The following is a 19,045-nucleotide window of genomic DNA, read 5'->3' on the forward strand; positions in this document are numbered from 1 at the left end:
CTGTAAAATGGGGATGATACAGTGGCTACGTCTTGGTTGTGTGTGTCTGCCGGGATTCGAGACCCGGGGTAGAGCGCGTAGTAGCACCTAGGGTAGGCGAACTCATCACTGGGCCACCTACTGTGTACCTAGAAGATGCATGTGAAAAACAGAGGTTACTGGTCTCTAACAGTCTGGCGGCAGCAGCCTGTAGTCTAGGTGTTCCTGGGAATCTGCACCGTAAATTGGAAGGTGAAGAATCTTCTCAGCTAGCACTTTTTTTCCCCCTAAAGTAGGCTCCACTTCCAAGGTGGGGCTTGAACTCGTGACCCTGAGAGCAGGAGTCACATGCTCCACCCACCTAGCCAGCCAGGGGCCTCTATTACATAAAGATATTCTTTAACAAACGCACCAAAAATGGAGATTTAAAAAAATATAGCTGTTCTAATGTTTTCTCCTTGACCTCCAAAGCTTTGTTTGTGGGTCTGTGCACCCCATCTGGAGCCAATTAGTGAACAGAAACAGTTGACGGTTCTTTGTGGCTGAATGTGGAATTTCCAGCAGGGAGGGGAGCCTGGAGGCTGCAGAGAGTACCTGGGATTTTATCCTGAAGGAAGGGGGGAGGTGTGGAGGGGAATCTCTTGTTCTAAAGATACAGGATATATAATATATAGTATGTAATTACTACTTATCCAGTGGAGAAGGAGGCTGTAGCCAAGGTGGGTGATAAGCAGGCAGGGAACAGGTGGGAGACCGATCCAGCTCTAACATGAACCAGGTCTGCTAGATCCTTTTTTTTTTTTAAAGAGATGGAGAGAGAGAGACAGAGAGTGAGAGAGAGAGCTTGCACCTGTGGAGCACGCCTGGGAGGGGCGGGGGGTGGTGCACAGGGAAGTGGGGAAAGACTCTTAAGCAAGTTCCGTGTCCAATATGAGCCCAACGCAGGGCTCGATCTCACAACCCTGAGATCATGTCCCTAGAGGAAACCAAGAGTTGGACGCCTAACTGACTGAGCCACCCAGGCGCCCCCAGATCTGCTAGATTCTCATAATAACGGCCATCATATCGAGCTCTTACTCTGTGCTAGGCACTGTTCTGGGCACTGAACATTGAACAGTCTCATAGAGTTTTTGTGCATCAGGAATCTGGAAATGGTTCTGCCGGACTTTCTGGCTCAGGGTCTCTCGCAAATATTGATCACCATGTTGGCGGGAGCTGCAGTCACCTGAATGTTTGACTGGGTCGGGAGGGTCCTCTTCCAAGATGGCTCATTCAGTGTGATGGGCAGGTGGTTGCTGTTGGTGGGGGGACAGCTCAATTCCTCCCTCCTTGGGTGCTTGAGTGTACACCCCGCCCCCCCAGCTTGGCAGTTGGCCTCCCTAGAGCAGGGGATCCAACAAGAGAAGAAAGGCCAGGTGGGAGTTGCATCTTTTATAACTAGTGTTGGAAGTCACACAGCATCACTTCCACCATGACCTTTTGTATGTTAAAATGAAGTCACCAAATCTGGCTTCCATCTTCCCATCTCCTGCTGGAGCCTCTCACTGGCTGCACCAGACGGCAGGGAGAGCCAGGGAGCCAGCCCCGCGGTCAGCCTCTCAGAGCAGTGGATTCGGAAGGACAAACAGAAGATGGAAGCAGAGTATTGCATTTTGGCCACGGTGGATGGACAGAGAAGCAAGCATTTCCACCGATCACATGGGGGCGCTGCCTACCCACCAACAGTTTTCCGACTTTGCGGCCATCTTGGCCTGGTGGAGTGTGGCTCGTAGGTGCGCCGGTAGTCGGTTGGAGTATTACTGCATTTTATCTTTTGTCTTTATGGAAAGGTGTGGCTAGGGAGAAAAGAGATGTGCTGATAACAGCGATAAAAACTAGTCCCAGGGCGTCGAGGTGGTTCAGTGGGTTAAGCATCCCAGTCCTGACTGTGGCTCCAGTCCTGGTCTCAGGATTGCAAGATCGAGCCCCAAGGTGGGCTGCGCGCCCAGTGGAGTATCTGCTTGACACGCTCCCTCATCTTCTCCCTCTGCCCTTCCCCCACCAAAAAAATAAATCTTAAAAAAAGAAGTATAGCCTCTGACATGTTGGTTAGTTGAGTCAAAGACTGAACCCTTACTGATCTATCCATTTGATGTGGTTTTGGGATGTAGGTGAGGTTTGGGGGAGGGGGTGAAGTCCAGAGCCGATGTCCAAGAAAGAATTCTTGAAACATCTGGTGAAAATGGCAGTTTTATTAACCACGGGTACAGGACCTGTGGGCAGAAAGGGTGGCAGGGGGGTTGTGAGGAGGAATTGATTCTATACCAAGCTGCTGAGGGAGGTCAGGACAAAGGGAGGTGTCCAAAACGTCCTTCATATGTTAAAGAAGATCCTCAGACTCCTGGAGGCCTTCCTATTAAGCTAAGTACGTTTTCCCCTCTAGCAAAGCATTAAGTAAGTTGGAAGTTTCCCGGAGGAAGGTCACACATATGGGGGAGGGGGGGTTGCGAGTGTCAGCTTGTGCTTGGTCCTCAGCCAGGCTTCTGCTCCCTCATCACATTCGTTAATTTGATGGACAGGCGTCAAGTGCATCCTTTGGCGGCGGGTGTGGAGCTGGGTACCATTTCTGCCCTTCTCGCGCTCCTGGTCTTAATGGTAAAGAGAAGCACAAAGCAGATGATATCACAAGTAATTATTATATTCGATGTAGGAAAGAACGCTAGGATTTGAAGCCGAGGGCTAAGAAAGAATTCTTGATACGTCTTTGGTGCAAAAAGGTGGTTTTATTCAAGCACGAGGACAGGACCCGTGGGCAGAAGGAGCTGTACTGGGGTCAGGAGGAGTGGCCCATTATCCACATTCAAGTTGGGAGGGGTTTGGTGATAGCATAAGTCTCTAAAGAATTTTGGAAGCAAGGTTTCCTGGACCTTGAGGGGGCTAGCTGTTGCTGGGAGAAGGTCATTTATTACTGCATAATAAAACCCTGGTCATGAGACTCCTCAGATATCTGTCTGTGTGCCATATGCTTGGGCGATGATTGCCAACATGTACTATCTTGGGGGGTTTAGAGATAAAGGAAGAAGCTCTCAAAAGAATTTTTATTAAAGTAGGCTTACAGGATGGGAGTTGGGGGGTGGGCTAAGATTGCCTTTTGCCCTTAGCAAAGTTCAACAAAGAGGCAGTTGAGTCCCAAGAGGAAGGTCACTTTGCCTGTTTCAAGGACTTGTTAATGGGTTGTGGGTAGTAAGGACATTTAATTATTTTTCTTCTGCCTTTGTTTCTCACATTGAATGTATGATATATACCCCCCAAAAGTCATTGAGGGGTCGGTGAAAAAGGATAACACATGGGAATCCTGACCTGGGCAGGGTGGCCAAGGAGGGCTTCCTGGAGGAGGTGACCCTCGAGCTGAAATCCTAACACTGGGAAACACTGTGCCAAGTGGTTGAAACTCTGTATTTCGTATGATCCTCATAGCACCCCACAAAGGTGGTGAGGTTATTACAAATAGGAAAACAGGTTTGGGAACTTACTCTAGGTCTCTCTGAAAGAAAGAATTAGAGTTTCCTAGTCGAAGAGGCCCAGCCTGTGCACTTGAGGTGGGAAGCGGTTTGGTCCATCACAGGAAGCTAAAGGCCACTGGGGCTGGGGGCAAGTGGAGGGAAGGGAAGCTCAGGTCGAAAGAAGCCAATCTTTTAGCCGGATCCTTGGAGGCTTAAGCTGAGTGACGGGTTTAATTGTGGAGGCAGTGGACACAATCGCAGCATGTGTGTGCCTCTCATAATTTAGTCAATTTCCCCTGAATTTAACCAAATGAAGAAAACTTGGGAATGCCCAGAGTTGGAGGTTTGGGGAAGCAGGAAATCTCCAAACAGTGAGGGCATCTCTTGGTAGAACGGTTGGGGAGGGCAACTTGGCAAAACCTACGAAAGCAGTCTGCATGGTATTTGAACCATTTCTTTCATGTTCTGGATTCTGATGCTTTGACATCTTGGCGGGATGGCCCCTCCTTGGGCACACACACCAGCCATTTGTGTGTGTTTCTGCCTGGGATCTCCATCCTACCTTTACTTTCTGCACTGCATATTTTTCTAACAATTGGATTTTTTTTTTAAAGATTTTATTTATTTATTTGACAGACAGATCACAAGTAGGCAGAGAGGCAGACAGAGAGACAGGAAGGGAAACAGGCTCCCCGCTGAGCAGAGAACCCTATGTGGGGATCGATGCCAGGACCCTGGGATCATGACCTGAGCTGAAGGCAGAGGCTTTAACCCACTGAGCCACCCAATCGCCCCTAACTACTGAATTTTTTGTTGCAACAAGCACCCATCACTTTTGTCAGCGGGACCAAAAAAATACATAGTAAGATAAACCCAATTACTTCTAAAAATAATAGGTATGAAATCCTGGAAATACTTCTTGGAGCATGACACCTAAGAGATGAAAAGTAGCTTGGGGTTTCATACTTGGCCTAGTCCTTAGTAAACGGAATGTTCTTCATGGCACAGAAATCTATTGTTTGAGTTTTGCGAAATCGGCTTCAAACACATTTCCAGGAATGCATTATGTGCAAAGGTTGGGTAACATGTTTGGGGCTCTGCTTAAATAAATTCAGTAAGTGGAAAAATTACAGCGGCTACAATACCTGGAGTGTATCCAGGGCTCCCTGTGTGGGGTGTCCTCGGGGCTTTGGGGTCATTCATTCATTCCTCTGGCTTCCGTGTCACTGTCGCTTTTTCAGATGATGAATCTGAGTTTCAGAGTGATTAAGCGAAGTACGCAGGGCACCCCGTTTATAAGCAAGGTCATTGGGTTTGAGTCAGTTGCTAACTCTTGCTTAAACTTCCTGGGCCTCAGTTTTCCCATCTCTGAAATGGGAACAGAGATGTGCCATTTCCATGAGTTCATAGAGATAAGCCACGTCGACCTGTGCTGTCTGACGGGGAAGCCAGCCACTGGCCACATGTGGCATTAGAGCTCTTGAAATGTGACAGGTCCTAATTCAGATGTGTTGTCAGTGTCAAACGCTCCCGGATTTTGAAAATTTAGGTAACACATCACTGGCTTTTTTATGTTATTGAATGTCGAAATGATAATATTTTGGATATACTGGGCTAAATAAAATTATCATAATTAATTTCACTGGTTTCTTTTTTTAATTTGAGACACAGAGAGAGAGGGAGAGCACAGGGAGGCAGAGGGAGAGGCAGAGGGAAAGGGAGAAGCAGACGCCCCACGGAGCGCAGAGCTAGGTGCTGGGCTTGATCCCCGGACCCTGAGATCCTGACCTGAGTGGAAATCAGATGCTTAACCCCCTGAGCCACCCAGGCGCGTCTCACCAGTTTCTTTCTTTTTTTTTTTTAATTTAAATATATTTTTTTAATTATTTATTTATTTGAGAGAGAGAGTGAGAGAGAGAGAGAGCATGAGAGGGGAGAAGGTCAGAGGGAGAAGCAGACTCCCCATGGAGCTGGGAGCCCGATGCGGGACTCGATCCCAGAACTCCGGGATCATGACCTAAGCTGAAGGCAGTCGCTTAACCAACTGAGCCACCCAGGCGCCCCTCACCAGTTTCTTTTTGCCCCATTCATGTGACGACTAGAAAATGTAAAATTTCATATGCAGTTTGTCTTATAATTTTATGGGATTGTGCTGACGTACAGGATACAAAGCAAACAGTAGCCTTCCAAGGAGCATGTAGCTGTTTCTATCATCATATCCCTTTGGTTTATGTTGCTTTTCCTAATGCGTGGCCCTGTGGGAGGACAGTCCTCTGCTCCAGTCCTGGGCAGGGTGGCCTGTGTTCTGGCGGCAGAAACACGCCGTTAATCATTAACCCTATGTTCCAGAAAGCTCACAGACAAAGTATCAGGAAAGTGCGTGTGAGGTACCTGCACCAGATCCCGAGCTCTGGACCACCCCACGTGACCTCACCTCTTTACAGTTTGAAATTTCGATATTTTTACATTTGGAAATTTCGAAGATGGTGGATGACTCTCTGCCCCGGAGCAGGACTCTGCCTTTTCTTCTTTCTGATTACAAAAGTATAGTGTGCTTGTACCAAAAAGGAAAAAAAGTTAAACGTTAAGAAATGTTTGGTTTAGAAAGAGGAAGTCTGTACACATAGGAAAACAAAACCTTAAGTTGTGGTTTTGTCCGAGACCACTGGCGTGTCCACAAACATGGGGAAACGGGGACAGGGTACGAGAAAGCAAACTGTAGATAGTTCTGGTTCGTGGAGAGGGGAAGTGGGTGGGGGCTCGAGATGGGGGGAGGGCGTCACATTTTCTTTTCTATACGTCAGCTTTTTGGGGAATCTCTTTGCTAGGGTGTCCTCATGTAGCATTCAAAATAATAATAATACTCGAAGGGACAGTAACTCCTTATTGCCCTGGGATAAACTCCCATTAAATATGATGGATATTTTTTTCCAGAGCTTTGTCCTCTGCTTATTCTATTCTACTCTATTCTACTTTTTTTAAATTTATTTTTATTTTTTATGATTTTATTTATTTATTTGTCAGAGTGAGCACAGGCAAACAGAGTGGCAGGCAGAGGCAGACGGAGCAGGCTCCCGCTGAGCAAGGAGCCCGATGTGGGACTCGATCCCAGCACGCTGGGATCATGACCTGAGCCGAAGGCAGTGGCTTAACCAACTGAGCCATCCAGGTGTCCCTTATTTTACTTTTTTTTTTTTTTAAGATTTTATTTATTTATTTGACAGAGAGCACAAGTAGGCAGAGAGGCAGGCAGAGAGAGAGGGGGAAGCAGGCTCCTTGATGAACAGAGAGCCCAACGCGGGGCTCGATCCCAGGACCCTGGGATCATGACCTGAGCCGAAGGCAGAGGCTTTAACCCACTGAGCCACCCAGGCGCCCCCCTTATTTTACTTTTTAAATAAGCTCTGCTTCCAGCATGAAGCCCAAGGCAGGGTTTCAAATCACAGCCCTGAGATCAGCCCAGATGCCCCTTGAGATCTTTGTCCTTTGAACTACCTCTTTTTTTTTTTTTTTTTTTTAAGATTTTTAGAAGTTTATTTATTGGAGAAAGCGAGAGGGAGAGAGAGTGAGAGAGAGACAGAGAGAATGCACATGGGTCGGGGAAGGGGCAGAGGAGGAAGCAGACTCCCTCTGTCCAGGGAGCCCTATGTAGGACTTGCTTCTAGGACCCCTAGGATCATGACCTAAGCCAAAGGCAGATGCTTAACCAACTGGGCCACCCAGGTGTCCCAAGAATGACTTATTCTTCTACCTGACTTCATCATGGTGACATTCAAAGAAAAACAAGAATTTAAAAAATATATGTCCAGATTTCTGAACCAATAGGGCTTGGGATCAAAAGAGGAACTTTGTTATCAGGGACTCTGGGAATGATGAAGTTCTAGAACCTAGGTGAGGTTTGGTGGGCTGAGGTCCGGAGCCGATGACCAAGAAAGAATTCTTGAGACATCTTTGGTGCAAAATGGTGGTTTATTAAAGCACGGGGACAGGACCCGTGGGCAGGAAGAGCTGCTGCCCCGGGTTGTGAGGGATGGCAGGTTATGTACCCTGCTTTTGGGGGAAGGGGAGGGGAAGGGAGGTTTCAGTGGAGTTTTCATATGCTAAAGAGGGCCTACAAGGTGCCAGGATGTTCCAGGCCTGCCGGAGGCCTTGCCCTTGCTGCTGGATCAATGTTGTCTTTAGACCAGCCATTAACATTAAGATCTTTGGGAGACTTTTTGGTGGGGTGTCACAATCCTGCTACCAATCGTCTTTGTTAGTGAGATTTAGGACATTTGTAAGCCAAGGGAGACTCCGGTCTAGCAGGATTGTGAGCTCTGCAAGTTAACTATTTGCTTATTGTTCATGGCAGTCAGGGCTGCCTGAGGGATGCTACACATATGGAGGGGTGCGGATGAAGGGGGGGGTGCAAGGCGCCAGCTTTTGCTTTGTCCTCAGCCAGCCTCCTGCTCCCTCATCAGGAAGATACACTTAGCACTTCTGTCCTCTCACTTACAAAATGGGAAGAAAACAGTCCCCATCTCAAAGAGTTGCCGGGAGAAGAAAAGGCGTTCATGGGTGAGCAGTGCTTAGACCAGAGCCTGCCCGTAACAGGTGTTCAGTGTTTGCTTTGACTTTTTTTTTTTTTTTTTTAAGATTTTATTTCTTTATTTGAAAGAGATGACAAGTTGGCAGAGAGGCAGGCAGAGAGAGGGAGCCAAACACGGGGCTGGATCCCAGGAACCTGAGATCATGACCTGGGCTGAAGGCAGAGGCTTAACCCACTGAGTCACCCAGGCGCCCCTGTTTTGACTCTTGCCACATGATGTGGTCTCAGACCAGAATGTGGTCTCTCTCTGCCGCTTATCCATGGGGGACCCCAAACCCATGGTTGAACCTCCTGAAGCCCTTTCTTTGCTCATCCACGAAATGGGGAAACAGCACTTGTGCCTATTGTAGCGTTAAACGAGAGAATGAGACACACCGGAGATACCCGCTCTGGCTTCAAAGGGTCTCTAGGGGCTTCAGGAAAGAACCATAATGTTCCGTATGTATATCCACGCAGGCAGAGGAGGGAGCGTCTGGCTGGTGTTCCAGAAGGAGGTGGTATGTGGGATGCTAGAAGCTACAGGCACGGAATTGGGTGGGAGAAGGAGGAAGAGCTGAATTGGTTCTCGAACCTCCCAGAACACCAGAGCCTCACTCGTTAAAAGGCAACTTTCCGGTGCCCACTCCGCATCTGCTGGAGATGCTCCCGCACCTCCCCGGGTCTTAGCTATCCAACAGATGCTGAGTGCCAAGTGTTGCTCTGCTCATGAGGAAAACAGACAAAAATCTCTGTCCTGAAGCAGGCTTCTATCTTTTGTCCCCTGGGGGAGTTTTCCACCAGCACTTCTTCAAATATCTTTTTCTGTACTACGATTCTTCTCTTTCTCTGGGATTCTGATGAGACGAGCATTGGACCTCTTCCTAGTATGCTACAGCGCCGGCATAGAGATCGGATAATTTCTCTTGCTCTCTCCTCAAGTTCACTGCCTCTTTCCTTTTCGATCTCCATTCTGCTACTTAGCTCATCCAGTGAACTATTAATTTTGGTTATTGTATATTTCAGTTCCCAAACGTCCATGTGGTTCTTTCTTTCTTTCTTTCTTTCTTTTTTTTTAAGATTTTATTTACTTATTTGAGAGAGGGAGAGGGTGAAAGAAAGCATGAGCAGGGAGGGCTGGGGGGCGGAAGGAGAGGGAGAAGTTGAAACCCCTCTGAGAAGGGAGCGGACTCGGGGCTCGATCCCAGAACCCCAGGACCACAACATGAGCCAAGGCAGGTGCTTAACCGACTGAGCCACTCAGGTTTCCCATGTGTGGTTCTTTTTCTAAACAACTTTATTTTTCTATTGAGGTTTTCTTTGTTCCCATTAGTTCAAAAGTGTTTGCTCTTACTTCTTGGGCATAGTTACAATACCTGGTTTATAGTTGATGGGGTGCTGCGTGGCTTAGTCCATTAAGTGGCATGATCTCAGAGTCCTGGGATCAGCCCTGCGTCAGGCTCTGTTTGTCTCTCTTTCTCTCTCCCTGCCTCTCCCCCTGCTCATGCTCACTCTCTCTGTCAAATATTTAAATAAAATCTTTTCCAAAAAATTTTAAAAAGATTTTATTTATTTATTTGACAGAGATCACAAGTAGGCAGAGCAGCAGGCAGAGAGAGAAGATGGGGAATCAGGCTCCCTCCCGAGCAGAGAGCCCCATGCAGGGCTTGATCCCAGGACCCTGAGGTCATGACCTGAGCCGAAGGCAGAGGCTTAACCCACTGAGCCACTGAGGTGCCCCAATAAATAAAATTTTTAAAAATTAAATATTTGATGATTCTAACATCTGCTTTATGTTAGGGCTGGTATATGATGATTTCCCTTCCTTTGTGAGTGTCTGGGAATATCCTACTTCTTCATACATTGAGTAATTCTGGATTGTATTCGTGAAAATTTGAATATTCTAAATAACACAATGTTCAATTGTGATATCCTGGGTTTTGTTTATTTTTTATTTTTCTTATTTTATTTTTTAAAAAGAGTTTATTTGTTTGAGAGAGAGAGTGAGTGAGAGCGCATGAGCTAGGGGAGGGGCAGAAAAGCAGACTGTAGCAGGGAGCTTGATGCAGGGCTTGACCCCAGAACCCTGAGATCATGACCCCCGCCAAAGGCAGATGCTCAACCGACTGAGCCACCCCAGCACCCTGGGTTTCCTTCAGATCCTAAGGAGAATGCTGCTTTGTTTTGGCAGGAAGCCAGGCCATCAACTCAGTTCGGGTTGCAAGTCACAACCCACTTTCTCCAGGATATGGTTCTGTATCAGTTCAGTTTTCTAGGACGTCGTGGTGCTATTTGGATCTGTCCCGTGTGATCTCTCTATGACCCATAGCTCTTCCCTTCCTGCTCTTCAGACCAGAGTTTTTTGTTTGTTTGTTTTTATTTTGGTTTTTTTTTTTTTTAATATTTTATTTATTTATTTGTCAGAGAGAGAGCGAGCACAGGCAGAGTGGTAGGCAGAGTCAGAGGGAGAGGCAGGGTCCCTGCGGGGCAAGGAGCCCGATGTGGGACTCGATCCCAGGATGCTGGGATCATGACCTGAGCCGAAGGCAGCTGCTTAACCAACTGAGCCACCCAGGTGTCCCTTTATTTTGTTTTTTAAGAGTTCTTTTTGTTTTCACCTAGTGAGTGGTTCTGAGTTTTGGGCTGCCTTTAAGTCTAGGCTTGGAAATACCAGAGGAAAAATAATGACAAAGTCCTTGTTGGTTTGGTGACAGTTTGAGTTACGGTTTCCTTCCTCAATCAGACTGCTACCATTTACTTAAAAAAAAAAAAAAAAAGACTTGGGGTGCCCGGGTGGCTCAGTTTGTTAAGCAGCCCCCCCCTTTTTTTTTTAAAGATTTCATTTATTTTTTTGACAGAGAGAAAGAGATCACAAGTAGGCAGAGAGGCAGGCAGAGAGAGAGGAGGAAGCAGGCTCCCCGCTGAGCAGAGAGCCCAATGCGGGGCTCGATCCCAGGACCAGGACCCCAGCCGAAGGCAGAGGGTTTAACCCACTGAGCCACCCAGCCGCCCAAGCAGCCAACTTTTGACGTCAGCTCAGGTGTTGATCTCAGGGTGATGAGATTGAGCCCAGCCCCTCACTGGGCTCCACACTCTGCAGGGAGTCTGCTTCTCCCCCTCTGTCCCTCCCTCCACTCATGCTCTCTTTCTCTCTCAAATAAATAAATCCTAAAAAAAAAAAAAAGGATATACAATAAACATTTGTGTGCAGGTGGACGTAATTTTTCAGCTTACTTGGGAAATACTTATGAGCGTAATTGCTAGATTGTACGGTAAGACTATGTTTAGCTCTGTAGGAAACTGCCAAACTGTCTTCCAAGTGGTTATAGCATCTTGAATTCCCAATTCCCAATGAATGAATGTTTCTGTTGTGCCACAGCCTTGCCAGAATTTCATACTGTGTGTGTGTGTGTGTGTTTAAGCCCTGCTCTGCTGAGCTGGAGCCCGATGCAGGGTTTGATCCTAGGACACGGGTATCACGACCTGAGCTGAAGGCAGATGCTTAACTGACAGCCACCCAGGTGCCCCCCCCCCTTTTTTTCTTAAAGATTTTATTTATTTATTTGACAGACAGAGATCACAAGTAGGCAGAGAGGCAGGCAGAGAGAGAGGAGGAAGCAGGCTCCCCGCTTAGCAGAGAGCCCGATGCAGGGCTCGATCCCAGGACCCTGAGATCATGACCTGAGCTGAAGGCCGAGGCTTTAACCCACTGAGCCCCCCAGGCACCCCCCCCCCCGGTGCCCCTTTAAAAAATATTTTATGATTTAAAAATAAATAAATAAATAAATAAATAAAAATATTTTATGTATGTATGTATAGAATATCTCAACAAGCTCTTTTTTTTATTTTTTATTTTTTTATTTTATTTTATTTTATTTTTTTTTAAGATTTTATTTACTTATTTGTCAGAGAGAGAGAGAGAGAGAAAGCGAGCACAGGCAGACAGAGTGGAAGGCAGAGTCAGAGGGAGAAGCAGGCTCCCTGCGGAGCAAGGAGCCCGATGTGGGACTCGATCCCAGGATGCTGGGATCATGACCTGAGCCGAAGGCAGCTGCTTAACCAACTGAGCCACCCAGGTGTCCCTCTTTTTTTTTTTTTTTTTAAATGGTTTTACTTTTTTTTTTAAAGATTTTATTTATTTATTTGACAGAGAGAAATCACAAGTAGATGGAGAGGCAGGCAGAGAGAGAGAGAGAGGGAAGCAGGCTCCCTGTGGAGCAGAGAGCCCGATGCGGGACTCGATCCCAGGACCCTGAGATCATGACCTGAGCCGAAGGCAGCAGCTTAACCCACTGAGCCACCCAGGCGCCCATGGTTTTACTTTTTTAAGTAATCTCTGCACCCAACTTGGAGCCTGAATTTATAACCCCAAGATCAAGAGTTGCACGTTCTAACGACTGAACCACACAGATACGCTGATAGTGTCGGTGTTTCGGATTTTGGCTGTTTGAATAGGTATGTGGGAGTAGCTCAGTATTGTTTTAGTTTGCAATTTCCTTATGATGTATACGTTGGGCATATTTTCATATGATTGTTGACTGTTTATATACCTTATGTGGTGACTTTTCAGCTCTTTTGCTGATTTTCAAATCTGGTTGTTTTTCCCTCATTGGATTTTTAGAATTCTTTGATTTTTTTGTGTATTTTGGATACAAATCCTTTATTGGATTTGTGCTTTGCAAATATTTTCTCCCATTCATGGCTTGTGTTTATATTCTCTTAATCCATTTACTTTTCAGAGTCTTCTGAGAACTGCTCTGGCACTCCTGGGAGAGACAGGATGGAAGGAGCTTTTTCCATCTTGATGGGAACCAGAACCTCTAGGCAGGAATATTTTATTTTATTATTATTATTATTTTTAAAGATTTTATTTATTTATTTGACAGACAGAGATACAAGTAGGCAGAGCGGCAGGCAGAGAGAGAGGAGGAAGCAGCCTTCCCGCTGAGCAGAGAGCCCGATGCGGGGCTCGATCCCAGAACCCGGGGCTCATGACCTGAGCAAAAGACAGAGGCTTTAACCCGCTGAACCAACCAGGCGCCCCTTATTATTTTTTTTTCTTAAGTTTTTATTTATGGGCTGCCTAGGTGGCTCAGTAGGTCGAAGCTTCTGCCTTCAGCTCAGGTCATGATCCCAGGGTCTTAGGATGAAGCCCCACATCAGGCTCTCTGCTCCTCAGGGAGCCTGCTTCCTCTTCCCTCTCTCTGCCTACTTCTCTGCCTACTTATGATCGCTGTCTGTCAAATAAGTAAATAAAATCTTTTTTAAAAAGTGGGATGCATTTAAAAAAAAGATTTTATTTATTTATTTGACAGAGTGAGGGAGAGAGAGAACAAGAAGGGGGAGCAGCAGGCGGAGGGAGAGGGAGAAGCAGGTTCCCCGTGGAGCAGAGAGCCCCATGTGGGGCTCTATCCTAGGACCTGGGATCATGATCTGAGCTGAAGGCAGACACTCAACCGACTGAGCCACCCAGGTGCCCAAAGGCGGGAGTAGAAAATCCAAGGCATCCTATAATTTTACCTGTCAGTATTTCCCATGTTTCTCTAACAGATAAGGACTTTAAAAAAGGCGTGCTCACAATATCATTATCACACACAAGCAAATAACAGTAATTCTTTAATATCTCACACTGAATCAACAGTCAGGTTTTCTAAAGGTGTTTTGTTTCCAAAATGTTTTATTTTTGGTTAATTCATTTAAACCAGAATCCAAATAAGTTCTACACATATCATGTGGTAGATGGTCCTCTCAAATGTTTTTTAATATATAATAGCCCTCCTTGCTTTAAAAAATGCCTGTTAAGGCATCTCGGTGGCTCAGTTGGTTAAGCACCTGTCTGCCTTCAGCACAGGTCATGATCCCAGGGTCCTGGAATCGAGCCCCGCCTCTGGCTCCTGGCTCAGCAGGGAGCCTGCTTCTCCCTCTGTCTCTACCCCTAACCCCTGCTCATGTGCTTTCTCTCTCTCAAATAAATAAATAAATAAAATCTTTTTTTTTTTTTCTAAAGATTTTATTTATTTATTTAACACAGAGAGAGATCACAAGTAAGCAGAGAGGCAGGTGGGGGTGGGGGAAGTAGGCTCCCTGCTGAGCAGAGAGCCCAATGTGGGGCTAGATCCCAGGACCCTGAGGTCATGACCTGAGCCGAAGGCAGAGACTTAACCCACTGAACCACCCAGGCACCCCAATAAATAAAATCTTAAAAAAAATAAAAAATGCCCCTTTTTTTTTTTTAAAGATTTTATTTATTTATTTGACAGAGAGATTACAAGTAGGCAGAGAGGCAGGCAGAGAGAGAGAGGAGAAAGCAGGCTCCCTGCTGAGCAGAGAGCCCGATGCGGGACTCGATCCCAGGACCCCGAGATCATGACCCGAGCCGAAGGCAGAGGCCTAACCCACTGAGCCACCCAGGCGCCCCAAAATGCCCTTTTTTTAATGGAACCCATGGATTTTATGACAGTGGTACCTGTAGAGAAAGCATGCCCACTCTTGACTGCCTGAATCAGGAGGGGCATATCTCTTCTGCTCACTCGATCAGCCAGGCCCCATGTGATGGGAGAGGACTCTGGGAGTCCATGGCCATCAGCCATGGCCTCACTCCACCTGCCCAGGAGTCCGGGACATGTCATTTAATAGAGTGATCAGAAAGCAAGGATACCTAGCGCTGTTTCTGCCAGACCTCCTCCTGCCTCCCGGAACCAGCTCCTGACTTTGCATCAAAGGCCATGATGGGAAGGAGAAACCACATGGAAGCCAACCAGTGATGGACAGTAGTAGCAAGATGCAGTTTTCTGAGGCTGCTGGGGCAGTGGGTCTGGCAATAGATCAGGGTCCACTATTAGTTGTGGTTCAACCCAATGGCCATGACGGTTGTATCTTCTTCAGAACTGGTTCTGTGTCTTTGAGACCTGGAGCCTTATTTTCCCCTCTCCTGGAAACTCGTTAAGTACCCAAAGACTGTTTTTGAATCTGGTTTATTGAGGTGAGTTTTACATATCACAAAATCATCCTTTTTTTTTTTTAAAGATTTTATTTATTCATTTGACACAGAGAGATCACAAGTAGGCCCAGAGGCAGGCAGAGAGAGAGAGTAGGAGGAAGCAGGCTCCCCACTGAGCAGAGAGCCCGATGCGGGGCTCGATCCCAGGACACTGAGATCATGACCTGAGCCAAAGTCATAGGCTTAACACACTGAGCCACCCAGGTGCCCCACAAAATCATCCTTTTTCAAGTATACATTTCAATGATTTTTTAAAAAAGATTTTGATTTGGAGCTCCTGGGTGGCTCAGTCAGTTGAGTGTCTGCATTCGGCTCAGGTCAGGATCCCTGGGTCCTGGGATCAAGCCCCATGTAGGGCTCTGCATTCAGCTGAGAGCCTGCTTCTCTCTCTCCTTCTGCCTGCCACTCTGCCTACTTGTGCTCTCTCTCTCTCTCTCTGTCAAATAAAGAAATAAAGAAATAAGCTCTTTAAAACAACAGCAATAACAAAGAGATTTTATTTATTTGAGAGAGAGAGAGAGAGAAAGTGCGGGGGGGGGTTGGTTAGCAGAGGGGGAGAAGCAGACTCCCCACTGAGCAGAGAGCCGTTTCAGGGCTCAATCCCAGGACCCTGAAATCAGGACCTGAGCTGAAGTCAGACTTAACTAACTGAGCCACCTAGATGTCTCCTCAATGATTTTTTAATAATTTTTCTCAGTCGTGAAACCATCGCTGCAATTCAGGGTTAGAATGTTTCTGTCTCTCCAGGAAGTGTCCTTGCGTCTGTTTGGGTAATTCCCATTCTCACTCCAGCCTCGAGCCACCAGTAACTTCTATTGATTTGCCTTTTCTAGACATTTCATATAAATGGAATCACACAGAGTGTGAAGGCTTGTGTGTCTGGCTTATTTCACTCACCACTGTTTTGAGGTTCATCTGTGTTGTAGCCCGTGTCAGGACTGCAAGATTTTTGTTTGTTTGTTTTAAGATTTTATTTTTTTGACAGCGAGAGAACACAAGCACGGGGAACAGTAGAAAGAGAGGGAAAAGTAGGCTTCCCCCAGGAGCAGAGAGCCCGATGCGGGGCTGGATCCTGGGACCCTGGGATCACGACCTGAGCAGAAGATGGACACTTAAACATCTGAGTCACCCAGGTGCCCCAGGACAGCAGATTATTATTATTACTATTTTTTTTTAAAGATTTCATTTATTTATCAGAGAGAGAAGGGGAGAGAGCGAGCACAGGCAGACAGATTGGCAGGCAGAGGCAGAGGGAGAAGCAGGCTCCCTGCTGAGCAAGGAGCCAGATGTGGGACTCGATTCCAGGACGCTGGGATCATGACCTGAGCCGAAGGCAGCTGCTTAACCAACTGAGCCACCCAGGCGTCCCTTATTATTACTATTTTTACTGCCCAATAATATTCCACTGTATGGCTATTTTGTCTATCGCTCCCCAGTTTTGTTTTTGGTTTGTTTGCTTGTTTGTTTTATTTTTCGTTTTTTGTCTGTTTGTTTCTCATTTTTGTTTTCCGTCCAGGTTTTAACTATTTCAGTGATGGTAGTAGTCATGTCACAGGGCCGGAGCCGCTGCCTTGGGCATCAGCAGCTTTACTGGGGGCTTTTCCCTCTGCCACCATGCGCTGCTTCTGCCGCAAAGTGGTAATCGTGGTCCCGGGAGGCCTTGGCCACGGGAGGGGAACTGCTCCAGCTCCTGGGACAGCTCTGCCTGCAGCTGTCGCCGTCCCTCTGGTGACAGGCTTTCAGTCTCTCTCGTGGATACTGTTGATGATTTCGCGACCGATTTGATGGTTGCTGCCCACTCTGCCGCAAACACGCACGAGATGGCCTTTTGCTACCATTCAGTGACGCAGCTCGCGGCCGAATCCCCAGCGGGAAGAGGAACCCTTGTTCTGTGCGCGCTGCTGCTCCGTGAACTCCTGAGGGTCTCAGCCGTCCACAAGGAAGTCAAAGGCCTTCATCAAGGAGGTGATGAGGTTGGGCAGCGAGGTCTGCAGCGAGAGGGCGCTGGGTTCTTGTTCTTTGTCCTTTCCCAGTTGGGCAGGGCTGTGGCGTGCGGGTTGGCCTCCACCCGGATCTTCTGCCTAGTTTGCCTGCTCCTGCTCCTAAATGTTTTTTTCTTTTTTCTTTTTAAAAGATCTTGTTTTATTTTATTATTATTTTTAGAGAGGGAGCGAGAGAGGGAGGGTGTGGCAGGGGAGGGGCAGAGGAAGGGAGAGAATCTTGAGCAGCCTCGACCTGGGCCCGGAGCCCAGATCCCAGGGAGGGCCCGGTCTCACCGGAGATCATGACCTGAGCCGAAATCAAGAGTCAGCTGCTTAACCTACTGAGCCACCCAGGCGCCTCTAAAATATTTCATCTTTTAAAAGAATTTTTTTTTAACGATTTTTCTTTTTATTTTTTTGACAGAGAGAGAGACACAGCGAGAGAAGGAACAGAAGCAGGGGGAGTGGCAGGCTTCCCACTGAGCAGGAAGCCGGATTCGGGGCTCGATCCCAGCACCTTGGGACATGACTTGAGTCAAAGGCAGAGGCTTAACCAACTAAGCCACCCTAGTGCCCCTTATTTATTTTTATTTTAGAGAGAAAGAGCATGTGCACAGAAGTGGGAGGGGCAGCAGGAGAGGGAGAGAGAATCTCAAGCAGACTCCAAGTGGAGTGGGACCCCTCATGGGGTGGGATCCCAGGCCCCTGACCTGAGTGAGAACCAAGAGTCAGGCACTTAACTGACCTCACCATCCAGATGCTCCCTCTCTTAAGCTTTTCATAAACTTTTCTGGTTAAATTAGCCAGAGTCGGTCGGGTTCTGTGATTAAGCTAATAACCTTTACTAATTTTTTTTTAAAGATTTTATTTGTTTATTTGACAGAGATCACAAGTAGGCAGAGAGGTAGGCAGGGAGGGGGGGAGAAGCAGGCTCCCTGCTGAGCAGAGAGCCCGATGCGGGTCTCGATCCCAGAACCCTGGGATCATGACCTGAGCCGAAGTCAGAGGCTTAACCCACTGAGGCACCCATCTGCCCCAACCTTTACTAATTTTTAAAACTTTCTATTTTGTTCATGTGTGACTGATATGAGTGGAGAGTGAAACAAATGTATAGAGAAGTAGGATTGGAACATCCTGCAGCCTCAGAGAGAGGAATTGTGCATTTACATGCACACATGGGTAGATATGTGTAACGTGTCTATGTTGTATCTGTATGTGTAACCTCCTGGTGCCCTGCTTTCCAACTCCTTGGCCTCCCTGGATTCCAGCTGGACCTGCCAGAGACATTTCCATGCAATGCAAATCCTACCTCAAGAAGGCACACACATTTTTCTGTTCTCTTCTTCAGCGTCGCCTTGATTCTCAGTGTGCACAGCTGTTAATGCCCTTTGGGGCAACCCTCAACCAGGAGCTGGTAGGTAACCAGGAGAAGAGCTAGCAGATAAATAACACTAGTAAACCGAATCTGACAGCACGTTAAATAGATTGTACACCGTGGCCAAGTGGCAGTTCTCTTAGGACATGTTCAGGGAAGGCTCAAATAGGTATTTGTAGGGGCGCCTGGGTGGCTCAGTGGTTTGGGCTGCTGCCTTCGGCTCGGGTCATGGTCTCAGGGTCCTGGGATCGAGCCCCGCATCGGGCTCTCTGCTCCGCAGGAAGCCTGCTTCCCTCTCTCTCTCTCTCTCTCTCTCTGCCTGCCTCTCTGCGTACTTGTGATCTCTGTCTGTCAAATAAATAAATAAAATCTTAAAAAAAACAAACAAACAAGAAGCCTGGGCAATTGTCACAGACTAAATATAATATGACGTCCTGGGTGAGATCCTGGAACAGGAAAAGGACAATTAGGTAAAAACTGAGGAAATCTAAAGTGTGGATTTCAGGGAACAAAATGTATCAATATTAGTTTGTGGGGCACCTGGGTGGTTCAGTAGGTTAAGCGACTGCCTTCAGCTCAGGTCATGATCCTGGAGTCCCAGGATCAAGTCCCGCATTGGGCTCCCTGCTCAGTGGGGAGTCTGCTTCTCCCTCTGACCCTCTC

Source organism: Mustela nivalis (assembly GCF_964662115.1).
Source record: "Mustela nivalis genome assembly, chromosome: 1".
NCBI classification, from domain to species: domain Eukaryota; kingdom Metazoa; phylum Chordata; class Mammalia; order Carnivora; family Mustelidae; genus Mustela; species Mustela nivalis.